General features: G+C 37.2%; 1 pseudogene; it reads left to right on the top strand.

Moving 5' to 3' along the window:
- Positions 1-747: 747 nt before the first annotated feature.
- Positions 748-7,016, top strand: LOC128514901 (lysoplasmalogenase-like protein TMEM86A; annotated as a pseudogene).
- The last annotated feature ends 7,665 nt before the right edge of the window (positions 7,017-14,681 follow it).

Here is a 14,681-nt window from a genome sequence, read left to right as displayed (position 1 = left end):
ACACAAAAGGCAAAGCCTTACAATAGTTTCACACAAAACAAACTGCCATTTATGGTAAAAAAAATAAAAAAAAACCTCTTCAAAAAAAGCTGAAGCCACCATGGCATTTATTTATTTATTTAGTTATCACTGAACACTGTTCTATGCTGGCATGTGATCACATTGGAGAAGCATGTAAAGCTGCTTTTTCACACTGTGCAGCATGCATTATGCAAATTACGTGATGACGCCATCTAGTGACTTCTAGCGACTTCTACGACAGCCAATAGCTACTTTCCTTACTGACGAGTTGGCAACACTGGACAAAAACAGTGCATTAGATCAGTCTAATACAGGTCTTATAAAAATATACGTAATTTACAGCCTTCAAGGACAGATGAAACCTTACCAGGCAGCATAGAAAAGCACATGGCATTGTTTATAGTATAATGTGAAAATATAAATACAATTATAGGATTAATTCTAGTGCTATTTAGTCAGGTTTTTAAGCCTTCTTTATGACATAAAGCGTGGGGAAAGAGGTGGTAAATAAGTCAGAGAGATCCCTCCCATGCGTGGGCGGCAACAGTCACTGATATGCTCACATTTTCATTGGGCAGATGTTTACCCATCGTCCTTTGACCAATCCGCGCTTACCTCTTCATCCCTACCCACTACAGCTACAGCTGATTTCTCTCCTCCCCTCAATGCTGAACTGTGCCAAACAGAAGAGACAAACATTTTTCTTTACAAAGGAGAACAAATACACTTGTCGTCAGGTTTCACTTCACTTCAGGTTTGTTTCAGTCTGAGCATCATCACGGATCACGTGTAGAAGTTAGATCACGGATAGAATCCTAATATAAACATGCTTTCAAGTGTTAGTGTGGTAAGTGCATGCATATTATTTATATATTAAAATTATAGAACTAAATATTATTTCCTGAACGAACTAGATATAAAATACACATGTTAATCCTCACGTTTCCCACTGGTTAAGGTGGATAGCTGCATGTGTGTGTATATATACTCAGCAAAAAAAGAAACGTCCCTTTTTTAGGACTGTGTATTTCAACAATAATGTTGTAAAAATCCAAATAACTTTACAGATCTTCATTGTAAAGGGTTTAAACAATGTTTTCCATGCATGTTCAATTAACCATAATCAATTAATTAACATGCACCTGTGGAATGGTCGTTAAGACCTTAACAGCTTACAGAAAGTAGGCATTTAAGGTCACAGTTCTAAAAACGCAGGACACTAAAGAGAATTGTCTACCGACTGTGAAAAACACCCAAAGAAAGATGCCCAGGGTCCCTGCTCATCTGCGTGAACGTGCATTAGGCATGCTGCAGGGAGGCATGAGGACTGCTGATGTGGCTAGGGCAATAAATTGCAAGATTGCAAGATACAAATAAATAAATCCCAAGAGATAAGTGTTTCCGTTTGTGTGTGCAGGCGCTGTGTGTGTATGTGTGTGTGTCTGTGTGTGTGTGTGTGTGTAAAGCTAAAGTAAGAGGAGAGGAGGAATCAGACCTAGTCTTACACAGTAACCCTTCTTCCTCCCTTATTTGAGTTTTTTTACACATGCACACACACACACATACACACTCACACACACATATTAACGGAAATACTGTTTTATCAGAAAAATCAGCAAGGAACATAGCTAATATCATTCGCGTGAGTGCATACCAACGAAATCAAAGTAAAAGTAAAACAAATTAACCTGCACTTTACCTTTAAAAAAAATCGTAACAGAGCAGTGTTTCCATTAGAGAGAGAGAGATGTGCGAAGGTGAGGGGAGGAGGGGTGTGTGTGTGTGTGTGTGTGTGTGAGAGAGAGAGAGAGAGAGAAGGGGCATGGTGTCCAATGATGCGCGCGTAGACAAAGTGCAGGCTGATACAGAGAGGGAGAAAATAGATCCTTAACCTCTAACCTCTAACGAGACTTTATTTTGCTTTAACCACGCGCACATGTGTGTTATAATAAACAGTACACATGCGCTGTACACATATGCATACAACCACAAAATAAAAGATGTTTTACGCGCACACACATGGTCACAGTGTTATAGTAAACAGTACACGCATGCACAGATTTTGATTATACCAGTAAGAGACGCGCACCAAGACCCAGCAATTCCACAGCGCAAGAGAGAGAGAAGAGAAAAGACATTGGCTCAGTTGTGATCATGTGACGCTTAAAGTCAAAACAAAAAACGTATGCGTGCTTCATGATACTAGGTATTCGTAAGCCAAGACTTATTTGTTTTCCAAGTCAAAATTTATTAAAAATCTTTGCTCGTCTTGTGGAAAACTTGCTAAAAGCGTTACTCGCAATCCGAAGTTCCACTGTATATATAAATGTTTCCACATAAACAGTGTGTTTAAGACAAAAGCTGTGCTTTAGCTTTACTACGAAGTTTAACTTCCCACAGCACCAGAAGCTACTTACACAGCTGACAACTTACACAACTTTTGTCAAAGACATATACATTGGAATATAACTGTTACATTGGAAATCTTGAAGACCATGCTTTTATACATCCACTTTGTATGACATTACAGCTAGTAAAAGTCTTATTTTAAACACCTTATATCATATAGTGAAACAACATAATTTCAGTTTATTTCCTCTAAAATTCTAAAGAGCCAAGCAGCCAAATTCTGAAACATATTTAAAATGCGCAAATCCAGATGCACTATTTATCATTGCTCTCTTGACCCTGCAATGATCAGATGCAACATTTGAAGAATGTAAAATGTCTGTAATATATATTTATATGTATGCACATATGCACGGCAACAAAAATTCCTGCCTAATTCACTCATCCAACATTAATCTTTTGTTGTGCAGTGTGATTATTAGCCGCACTGCGCGATGTGGCATGTGCCTAAATTGTCCATTGCTTCTTGCTCACTCTGGGGCTTACTAGGTAGGTGGCCTCACCTTTCGCAAGTGTGCAAAGGGGCGGGGCTGCAGATTGGTGGTTAATCCTCAATAATAGATCTCAGGCTTCTTCCCGCGCTACAAAAACAGTGGAGAGTGTAGGTCGGGGTCTGTTGGGCTGTCTGTATAAGATCCAGAGATGTCTGAGTCCTCAGCCCTTTTATAGGCAGTGGATGACAGTGGGATGGTAAATAGAAACAAGCTTTTTGCCACGTTTGCAGATGAGGTTATGGGAGTGATTCCCTCATCCCACCCCGCTGAGTGAGTTTGGCCAATCCGCTCTCACTAGGCCCTTTGCTGGAAGAGTCTAGAGCATCACCCCGGAATCAAACCAGCGACCGCCGGATGATAGGGCAAGCACTTTACCACTGCTTCACTTAGGGACACGAGCAATGCTTTTTCCTGCATGATAAAGCACCTTTCCATAGGGCAAACTTGACAACTGAGTGGCTCAGGGATCAAAACTTTAAAATTCTGGATCCATGGCCAAGAAATTCCCCAGACCTTAATCACATTGAAAACTTCTGGTCAACCGTCAAGAGGCGGGTGGACCAAAAATAACCCCACAAATTTTAATGCAAGAATGGAATGCCATCAGTCAGCATGTGGCCCAGAAGTAGATAAGGTTGATAGAAATTGTGTACGAGGGTGGCCAAGGGTCCGCCTATTCAGAACTCTGTAGCGTAGCTGCCTGGGAATCTGCCTGTTCAGAACAGTGTTGTGCGGGTTCCTGTGGATGACGCATGTTATAACATCTTTGTGTGCATGTTCACACACATACTGTTAATATACAGATTTTAAAACATTCTGATATGATCCAAACATTAGAATTTAAAAGAAGTAACAGATGAGCAGCAAAGATAGAACTAAAAACTTTAGCCTAGCTAGAACATTTACATAAAATTTTAAAGCTTCAGAAACTTTCTACTATATCATTACCAAAGTTTATGTGTATTAGAAATGCACAATATTGTAGCATTTCACCATCAAAAAGAATGTTGGAGAGACGAGTGAGCTTAATTGCTGCCCAATGCAATGGCTGGGAGTACTTTATTTGACACAGCACTTGAATAGCATGAGCAGCACAAAAACCACGTCCGATTTGGCCTTCGCATAAACCGGAGCACATTCAACAGGTCACACACACCTCCACACACAAACAGGGCCGAAGCCACTACCCCAAACACCCTTCCCCAACAGGGTGAACACATAGAAACCCCCGCAAGGCATGCTGGTCGTCAGCCGCCGCCCGGCCACGCCACAATATTATTAAAAAAATTGACATTGTGATATTGTTTATTTCTGCAATATATACTGCGATATGTAGAAATACAGGAATGTTCATCAGACATCTTGAATTCCTTAAAAATAAATAAATCATATTTTTACAATAAATAGGGTGTGTTTGTGTATCTTCATAGAAAATAAATATAAGAAAAAGTATAATAAAAACCTAGAAAAATTACTTTTTACTTTTTGCCTTATTTTGGGTTGTTTATACACTATTTGACTAACATTATTCACTATCCATTCACGCAAACCACGGATCTAATATGTAATAATAATAACAATGAATGTTGCTTTACCCTAAAAAAAAGGAGCTACTTTTTGAAGGAGAAGTGCAGTCTGGCATCTAGAAGTGATCAAGTTATGGGGAGGCTATGTACATATAGTTTTATAGTGTTGGCATATATTTACACACACACACACACACATGTAGGTCATATCATTTTATCCTTTTTTTAGCACAACATAGGCAGTATGATAAACTGAATTTCAGCAAACTATACAAACATGACCTAATTCAAAAATGTTTGATCAAAATAATCACAAAAGATCACGTGTGTTTTTGGTTGGTTTTGGTTGTTTCTGACATATCTGAAAAACACAAATGCACTGTAAGATGTATGAAATCTCCTTGTTATGTCTGAAGCCTCTACACACCAGCAGGACTTCAGTTAAGCATTGCTTTTTTTAAATCATGCTGTGTTGCTGCCTGGACCTGCACTGCTTGAGTTTTAAGGGTTAATCCTCCTATGTGTTATTGCCCATGCGCACATTTCAATGTTGATGCTGAAATGATGTACCGTGCAGCCCTAATATGTATGGATATTATGTGATGTTTTTTCTGCTGATAATTATGGATGTGTATATTAACCAGTAAAGGCAACAGAAGTGTATCATTTATCCTGTATCAGTCATCATCATATTGAACACTCTCCGGTAATTATCTACCTTAGCCATACAAAGAAAGCAAAAACAACAAAACACAAATTTCTCGTACCTATTCCCTGTCTGTAACAATGGCATAAGCATTTCATTTTGTTAATAATAATGAATTCTGCAGGCAATAAGCTTGCAGTAGGATTTGGCCCCAGGGGTTGCCCCCTCAGTTTATTGGTATTTGGGTGCAGGCTGCAGTTTTTTTTTCTTTTTTTCATTTGATAGACAACGTCATTAGTTCCATGCCAAAGCGAATTGGAAAAACATTTTATTTTTTTATGGGTCTGATTTGCACCAGGTGATTGGTTCAAGCACTCGTGAAATACTTTTTATTGAACTCACTAAATTGAACTTTATTTTTCTTAATTTTTATTGTTATACATATAGAAATGGTAGAACTGTCTACTAAATCCAACTGCATTATATATTTTGTGTATTTCCTTAAAATGTTCTGTTGTTTTTTGCAGGTGAAAAGTGAAATTATAAAACTGGTGCCCTTCTTCATAGCCACCTGTGTCTATTTTGTCCTGTGGCTGCCCACCTCCAACCCATCTTGGTTCAGTGCCTTTATTAAATGTTTGCCCATTTTTTTGTCTCTGGGGCTTTCTGCTTTCCCATGGCATCAGCTTTTTAAGAGCCCACTCAAATGCTAGAAAGATCCTTGCAGGACTCATATTCTCAGCTCTCGGTGACGCCTTTCTGGTCTGGGAGGAGCAAGGTTACTTCTTTCCTGGTGAATTAAACTTTTCATTTGATCTCTTTAGTATAATGTAATCAGACATAGTACTTGGCATACATGTAGCTGTTAGAATTAAATTGATTATTGACGTTCTTTCTAGTTTCATCAATTATCACATGCATCATATTTGAATATATAATATTTATTTATGTTGTTTTATTAAACCCATGACACCTTCAACCATTGTTTGTAACAGGGCTGCTGATGTTTGCCATCACACACATCTTGTTTACATCTGCTTTTGGGATGAAACCACTGAACCTACCAGCAGGTCTGGTCATGGGCACTATCTCAGGCCTTTGTTATGCCCTCCTCTACCCTCATCTTTCTGGCATTTCCATTTTCCTGGTGGCTGGGTACATCTTTCTGATAGGCTTTATGACCTGGAGGGCCATCGCTGGTGTGCAGCTGGCCCACGACCTGTGGAAATGGTCCCAGCTGTCGGCTTGCTTAGGAGCTGTTCTATTCATGGTGTCAGACTTCACCCTTGCCGTGAACAAATATTGCTTTCCTGTGCCACACTCACGTGCCATCATCATGGCTACGTACTATGCAGCACAGATGCTGATTGCTCTTTCAGCCGTGGAGTGCCAGGATGCTGACCCAGAAAAAAGTGTGACGGCCTTAAAACCTGCAGATGGCAACGGCTTTACTGGTTTGGTCCACCCCCCCTCTAAACCATTCATCTTAAACATCCCTCCCCAGCATAATTCTATCTGTCTTGTGTCTGTTAGGGTTTGACCACTATTTGAGAGTTTATGGGGTCTGGAGTATGTAAGGACTGAATGCTGGATTTATGGTTGAATCCTGATCTAGAGTCTGTTTTCCTTGCTTTAATATTAGAGCCCAGTATTAGAATATTAGTCAGGCACAACATGAAATTAAAAAGGAAAGACTTTATCTGATTAAGGTATTGTATTCTCTAAGTTGTCTGTATAGGAGGGGATAAAATTGCTTAAAAACTGCAACATTGGCTACTTTGTGTTTCTCCTAAAGTCTCAGCTGGTCTAAAAAATGGAAGTTGTGTCTGTTATGTAGCCGCCATGATTACTGTTAGTCTAGGTTTACATTACCCAGCTAAATTAAATTCGGTTTTATACCTAAGTGTGACACAGATTAGATTTTTTACGGATGTCAAAAAAAAAACAATATTTTTTTAGATTAAAACTGAGTCACTTTCAGATATATATCCAATACCCTGAATATGAACTGTCAGATCAGAATTTATCCTCCCTCTTGCCTTTGCGAATGCGTAGGGCACTGATGTGCGTCAGCACTGGCAGCACAGGGATTTTATAGCCAACAAACTGCTTGCCATCTTCCAGAGCAAAATCCCAGGCCTATTTTTGCCCAAATCGCATTCATTGTTTGAAATCAAGTGTGGTTGAGTGGTTGCACAAATATAATGTGTTCAATCTAGTTGACGAGGGCAAAGATGTCGATGTGTGAGTTTCAGAAAACAGATGCATCCACATTAGAGTCAGATAAAAGTCAGTTGTAATTATGAATGTGAACCGCTATGACATGCAAATCCAATCTGACCAAAAAAATTACCTAAACTGAATGATGCGGCTTGTAATGTGAACAAGGCCTTATTTACATGGTAGTGTAAAAAAATACCAAAGCCTGCTACAGTTTTGGCTGATTAATCTAATCTCTATCTAATCTAATCTAAAATCACTTGCACATATGCTCTCCACCTTCCTAAGCACTAGCACTCACCCCTGCAGTCTCTTACACAGGTCTCTTAGATATGTTATTTCATTGTTGTGGTTAATCCTTTGTAATATATTTTGAAAATGATATTGCTTTTATGAAAAAGTATTGATGATATTTGTACTTCTGTATGTGCATTAAACAGTGCAATTCTAAACCACATATTTACTGCTGCATCATTGCGACATGCCAGGTACTTTACTGCAGAGCTGAGTGCAGTTTCACGTGCTTCACCTTCCCTGTAGACAGTCATGTGATCAGCAAAACATTTGCTTAGTCAATGGAAAGCATGCCAGTCGTTGCATTGTCATTAAAAAGACACTTTGCAGCTATCATGTGTTGCCATGTTTTCCAACTGAAATCTAAATAAAAGAGTTTCTTTTTTTTATTCTAAGATTGTGATAATGGTCAGATTTTTTAATGGCCCTGTAATAAAGCATTCTTCAAAACAAAGACAAATACAATCTTAGATGATGTCAGATTAAATTAGTTAGTATATGACACTGTAGTACATGTTCTCATGTGTGAACAATTCAAAATAATTTTATTGTGAGGCTTACTGTTTAAATTCAACCGATCTATGTTTCCTGCCTCTCGTAATAAACACTTCCCTGCTTGTTTGTCCCCTAAGAAGTAAGGTTCACAGGTGCAGACAAACAGCCCATCCTCATAGAACCTAGCCTTTGTTTGGAGGCTGTCCTGTAACAAAGAACAGATGCAGTCAAAGACTGTGCTGCATCGAAACCCAATCCTTTGTGAGGGGCTTTTTAAGCGAGGATATATAGCTTTTAGTCAAGAAAGAAAACTTGACTCACAGGCTTTGTTTATTTGCTTTTTCTCCCCACCGCTTTCTATGATATGGTTATTACATATAATCATTAATTACACTGGAACCCTGGATTACGAGCTTAATTCGTTTAGGAAGTGGGCTCGTATTCCAAAAAACTCGTAAACCAAATTACATTTTCTCATAAGAAATAATGAAAACTCAAATTATTCATTCTACAGCTCAAAAATAAATAAATACAAAAAATAAGTAAAACAAAATATAAAGTAAAAATAAAACAAATTAACCTGCACTTTACCTTTAAAAAAAGTAAAAATAAATCCAAACATATAAGGTGTTTCTGTTTATGTGCGCAGACGCTGTGTGTGTGTGTGTGTGTGTGTGTGTGTGTGTGTGTAATGTGCGTACACACACACACACACACATTAATGGAGAGACTGTTTTATCGGAAAAAGCAAGGAACAACGCTAATTACTCTCGCGTAACAGGCAGATACAGAGAGGGAGAGAAAAAATGGGTCGCTGTTCACACGTTATAATAAACAATACACACGCGCTGTACACACACGCTTACAAGCACAAAATAAAATATGTTTTACACACACACGTGGTCACAGTGACATAGTAAACAGTACACACGTGCACGGTTGTTGATTATACCAGTAAGAGACGAGCACTAAGACTCCAGCAGGGAAGACAATTACCCACAATTCCACAGCGCAAGAAAGAGAAAAACCATTGGCTCTGTTGTGATCAAGTGACGCTCGGCGTCAAAACAAGAAGTGCATGCGTAATACATGATACTCGGTACTCAGAAACCAAGACAATGCTTGTTTTTCAAGTCAAAATTTATTTAAAATCTTTGCTCATCCTGCGGAACACTCTCAAACCACGTTACATGTAATACAAGGTTTCCATGTACATCTTTTAATAGCCCTCAGAGATCCTAAAGCATCCATAAACGGGAAGCTACTTCAAGCTACTGTGTTTTAGAAAGGAAAAGATATGTCTTAGCAATATTATTTATGGTACATTTTAGAAATCTACTGGGGACAAGATTCTGAACCTAAACGTCTTTGTATATTTTATTTGTTTTTACATAAAGTCTGATTTAATTAATTATTATTTATTACTATGCTGTACTTTCTGGCTGCCATGATCCTAATATAAAAACTAATATATGGGGCTAATATACTTTAAATTGCTTTCTCTGGTTCATCCAGATTCCTCCCACAGTCCAAAGTCATGCAGATTAGGCTACCCAAATTATCCGTAGTGTGTGAATGCATGCATGAATGTTGACAGAAGGTACCACCACTTTATTAAATGGGAATAAATACAATGGTAATCACCAGTTGGACTGCAGAGTTGGATGAAAATAAAGATAAACAGATCGAACGGATCATGATTATAAATCATCACTCGAATGGATCATGATTATAAATGTCAACATGAATTTTATTTTAATTAAAAGATTGTTTTTAAGTACAATTAATAGGAAACATACATTAATTGTAAAGTACATACAGAATAATAATAATAATAATAATAATAATAATAATAATGATGTAATAATAAAAATGTAATAATAATAATGTAATAATAATAATGTAATAAGAATAATAACAATCATGGTCCATTATAAAGTAGAGATTGTGCTATATGTTTCATGACAGACACACCTCAAATGTTAACATGTAGAGTCTATAGTTTACACAGAGAAAGTTGAGCATGTTTTTATCCGAGTAACCTTCACAGCCTGACACCTCTCCATCAGCGTGTCATCTTATCTGTACACAGAAAAGGCCATCAGGGTGAATATCAAATTTCTCAGTAATGTAAGAGAAATGTGTGTGTCTATATCTTGTTGTGTGCGTGTGTGTGTTTGTCTTTGAACTCCAAGATAACTATTATACTATTTTTTGGATAGCCCAAATTCATAATGTAAAGTCTTAGATTGTTTAAACTCTTCTTTTAAGCACAATTGTAAGCCCTGATACGGGTAAAGGGTTGCTCTCATGTGTAGGTCGTAAAAACGCTTAGTGATGCTCCCTCTTCTTACCAATGCTTTCACTTCTTTTCATGTGGGCAATTTTTTTTAAAGAGAATAAGGATGTCACACAGCAAATGAAGAATTCTTTCACCACAAAAGAGAAGTAGGTATTTGATTTCCCACAAAAGAGTGGGATTTTCGGTGTAGCTCCAGTTAAAAGAAAAGTAATTATGGAGAAAAAAGCTCCCTGGTATAATGATCACACAGGCACTGTAAAACAGACCCCTCTGAAATTAGAACGTAAAAGGCATCAAACTAAATTGTTATTATTTCAAATAGCATGGAAGGAGAGCGTCTTAACTATAAAAAAAAAAAAGCTCTTAGTGTAGCTAGATCAACATATCTCTACTCTTACAGAAAATAACAAAAATAATAAGTCTAGATTCTTATTTAATACTGTTGCAAAATTAGCCAGTAATAAGACCACCACAAACCTCCACATCAATAACATGCAATAGTGAGGACTTCATGAACCTTTTCAAATATAAGATCAGCAATTGGAAAATGTTTCATCCTCTTCAGGAGACTGAACTCATTTCAATCAACTGTTTTGAAAAATCATGAAATTGTGTAGTAGATCCTATACCTATACACTTAATAACTCTTGTTAAAAATATTTTTACTTTTCACTCAGCAGTGGATATGTACCAAAACCTTTTAAATTAGCCGCTATTAAACCAAATATATATATATATAAAAAAAACTGACCTTGACCCCTACAGGCCGATTTCAAACCTTTCCTTCTTCTTTTAGATCTTGGAAAAGGTAGTAGCGCAGCAGCTATGCTTATATCCACATTGGAATAGCTTACATAAAATGTATCTATCAGAATTTAGATGTTATCACAAAACAGTGGCAGCGCTGGTTAAAGTAGTAAATGACCTACTGGTCTCTGATCAGGGTTGCGCCTATTTGCTTGTGTTGCTTGACCTTAGTGCAGCTTTTAACACCCTTGATTATAGTATTCTTCTTCATAGATTAGTTTGTTTAATTTTGTTCAGTAGTATAAGACCATGGTGTGATGAGATTTCAAGATGGTGCTCGTGAAGGCAGCTGATGCCATGACTGCACCGACCTTTCTTTTTTTGTTTTAGTTTTTTAAGTTAACTTTCTATAACTTTAAGCCTGTAATTTCTTAACCATTGATTACACTAGGTATGATACTCTCATTTTTACTCTCATTTTTTATTGTTCACAGATACTTTCATTTTTTATTGTTCACAAAAAGTAACAATTTTAGACCTGGATCTGGCTGAGTGAGATTCTGAGGGAGAACAAAGGACACAACCTATAATGTTCTCGTGCAGAGTGTTGAACTCTGACTGAACACCAAGTTAAACTGTAGCCAATGAAGACAGAGTCGTGGTAAGATTGATCATTTACTGTCACTCTTCCTCATTAACATTTACAGTGAAAACTGTAATAAAACAATACAGCAACATTCATTGTCCGTGTCTTACAGTACATTGTTTTACTATGCATGTTTTTAACATAAACTACTGTTCTCCTTTAAATAGCAATTACAATGGCTATTAGCATCACTGAAAGCTTGTACACAATGGTAAACAACTGTTTTAGCAACTTATCAAACATCGTGTATTTAACAAAATAATTACTAATATAGACTCTTTAACATGTTTCATGCCAAAGAAATGAACTTACGGCATTGCCTCTATGATGCTTTTTAGTGGATGCAATGGATTGTTGAGCACACTATGACTATGTCACCCAGAACTGCGATTAAACAGAAAGTGATGTCATCACATAAAATGAATAATATGTTTACAAAATGAGGTAGATAAAGGAAAAGTAATTATAAACTTTACATTTCCACTTGGGAAAAATGTACCAAAAAATATTAAAAGAAACTATTTACAAGTTAAATTTCTTAAAGGACAAAACACAACCTGAAGTGGCGGCCCAGGGGGAAAGGAGCCGGTGTCAGGAACAGGCTGAATGCTCATGCACACCTCTACCTAGCATCCTGTTCGCAAACATCCAGTCACTGGAAAACAAGATTGATGTCCTCAGGGCCAGGGTTAAGTTCCAGAGAGACATTCGGGACTGCAATCTCTTCTGCTTCACTAAAACGTGGCTGAACCCAGCAGTGTCAGACCATGTCATCCAGCCCGCCAAGTTCTTTTTGGTTCTCCACATGGACAGAACTTTGGAATCAAGAGGAAGCGGCATGTGTATAATGGTAAACAACAGCTGAGCAGCATACCTCTCACACGCTCCTGCACACCCAACCTGGAACTACTGACCGAATCAAGCTACTGATTAACTCTTGTTCTTTGTATCTTTCTCTGGAATTTACATTGGTCATAGTCAGCTCCATTTATATTTCACCTCAGGTGGACATTGATACGGTCCGGATACCGATGTGATGTGAGCTTCACAACCTTTACAGCCTGACACCTCTCAATCATCAGGTCATCCTATCTGTACACATAAAAGTACATCAGGGTAAAAATATATATTATATATTTTATAATAATAAAATATATATTATATAAAGTATATTAAATTCAAGCATATTTAAGTATGCTTGCAGCAGACTAAGGATTAATATACCTAAAGTTTGCTATTTTGGAACAACTAATTTTGTACTAGGCGGCACGGTGGTGTAGTTGTTAGCACTGTCGCCTTGCATCTACAGACTAATACCATTATAAAATATATAACGTATTGAAACGTTTATAACTTATCGAAAATGATTCGATTACTTTACAAGATGTACAGAGATGTATTTATTTTATTATTTTTTTTTTTACAGATTACAAGCCTAAAGTATATAATACTAAGGGTTTCTAAATTAAAATGTAAATTACTGTGTCCTATTTATATGATGTCGTCCTCTATAATGATTATAATAAATATATAAATAATTTTTCAAGTTAAATTTTTTCACGCTTTAGCGATATGTAATGACTGATAATTTTTCATTCCCCTTCCGCTAAAGTGAAGTTCCGTTGTTCACTAGTTCCCTACACGCATACAGTTTGCTACTCTGTGCAGTCGTGTGTGCACGGAAAGTTTTTGTATGTATGTGCGCGCATTTCATAGGTGTGTGTGCACGCATCTCTTAGGTGTGTGTGCACGCATTTCCTATGTAGTCGTTTGAGCAGTTAGAAGTATACAGTATATATGTATGTGTGACTGTTTCATATATGTGTTTTCAAGTGTTTCATGTGTGTGTGCATGAGTGATGTTTGATTTAAGCCCTACCCGGCGCCTCATACAAATGCTAAATGCATTTTCTACACTATAACATGTTTTTGAAACACATTACATCAGTAATTATGTGGGATATTTTATTCATGAGTTCAACAGAGGTTACAAAAAAGCACTACTATAGTTTTTTTGTGTTCAACAAAACGTGTTCACAAACACAAACTCAAGTTTAAACTGTTGTCTGAACACAGACAGACATTAGTATTAGAATACACAGGTACAGTATTAGTACAAACCTGGTGTGTTGATTCTAGCTGTTACACCGAGACTAAAAACACTACAGAGCATTATACCACAAGCAAAGTACATACGATTTAGCAACACATAAGACAATACATTCTATAGATTAAAGTATGTACTTAATTACAAATTACCTAACAAAAACCATTAAATTTATCTTATGCCGATGAAAATAAAATAATAACTATACGAACTACCGCACGCAATGATGCAGCTTCCAGCCGTTAATTCAAACTAGAAGCGGAGCACTTGGGAGCCAATCAGAGAACAGACAGTCCTAATCCAGTTGGCTGGAATAGTTGCAGGGTTATAAGGCTGCTGCAGTTTGTGCAAGTGTAGCTTTATGACAGTGAGCGCATAGAAGAGTAAGAGAGTGCAAATATAAATGATCTTGAACGGGCAAAAGTGATTTTCAGCGCACGAAAACAAGTTGAGAGTGCAGTAAATATAAGTACATATGAATAAGTACATTTCAATTTAACTGATAATATACGGAGACCACTATATTAAAAAATTTATTTTAATGTATACTTTCTGTACATTTGTACAATGATTATTTTGAGCATATTAGTATACTTTGGAAATTAGACCAACCTTTTACTTAAAGTGTATTTAAAAGTGTACCGCGTTTTCGATCGGGCAAGGGCTATGGCAATTCCGGCGCATGCCTTTCGGCCTATGTAACGCTCCAGCTACCTTTGAACGGTTAATGGAGAAAGTGCTGGCAGATATTCCTCGCAACCGTTGTGTGGTTTAC

Source organism: Clarias gariepinus, chromosome 2, assembly GCF_024256425.1.
Source record: "Clarias gariepinus isolate MV-2021 ecotype Netherlands chromosome 2, CGAR_prim_01v2, whole genome shotgun sequence".
NCBI lineage: Eukaryota > Metazoa > Chordata > Actinopteri > Siluriformes > Clariidae > Clarias > Clarias gariepinus.
The sequence above is the reverse complement of the archived record's forward strand: the minus strand, read 5'-3'. Positions and strand labels throughout refer to the sequence as shown.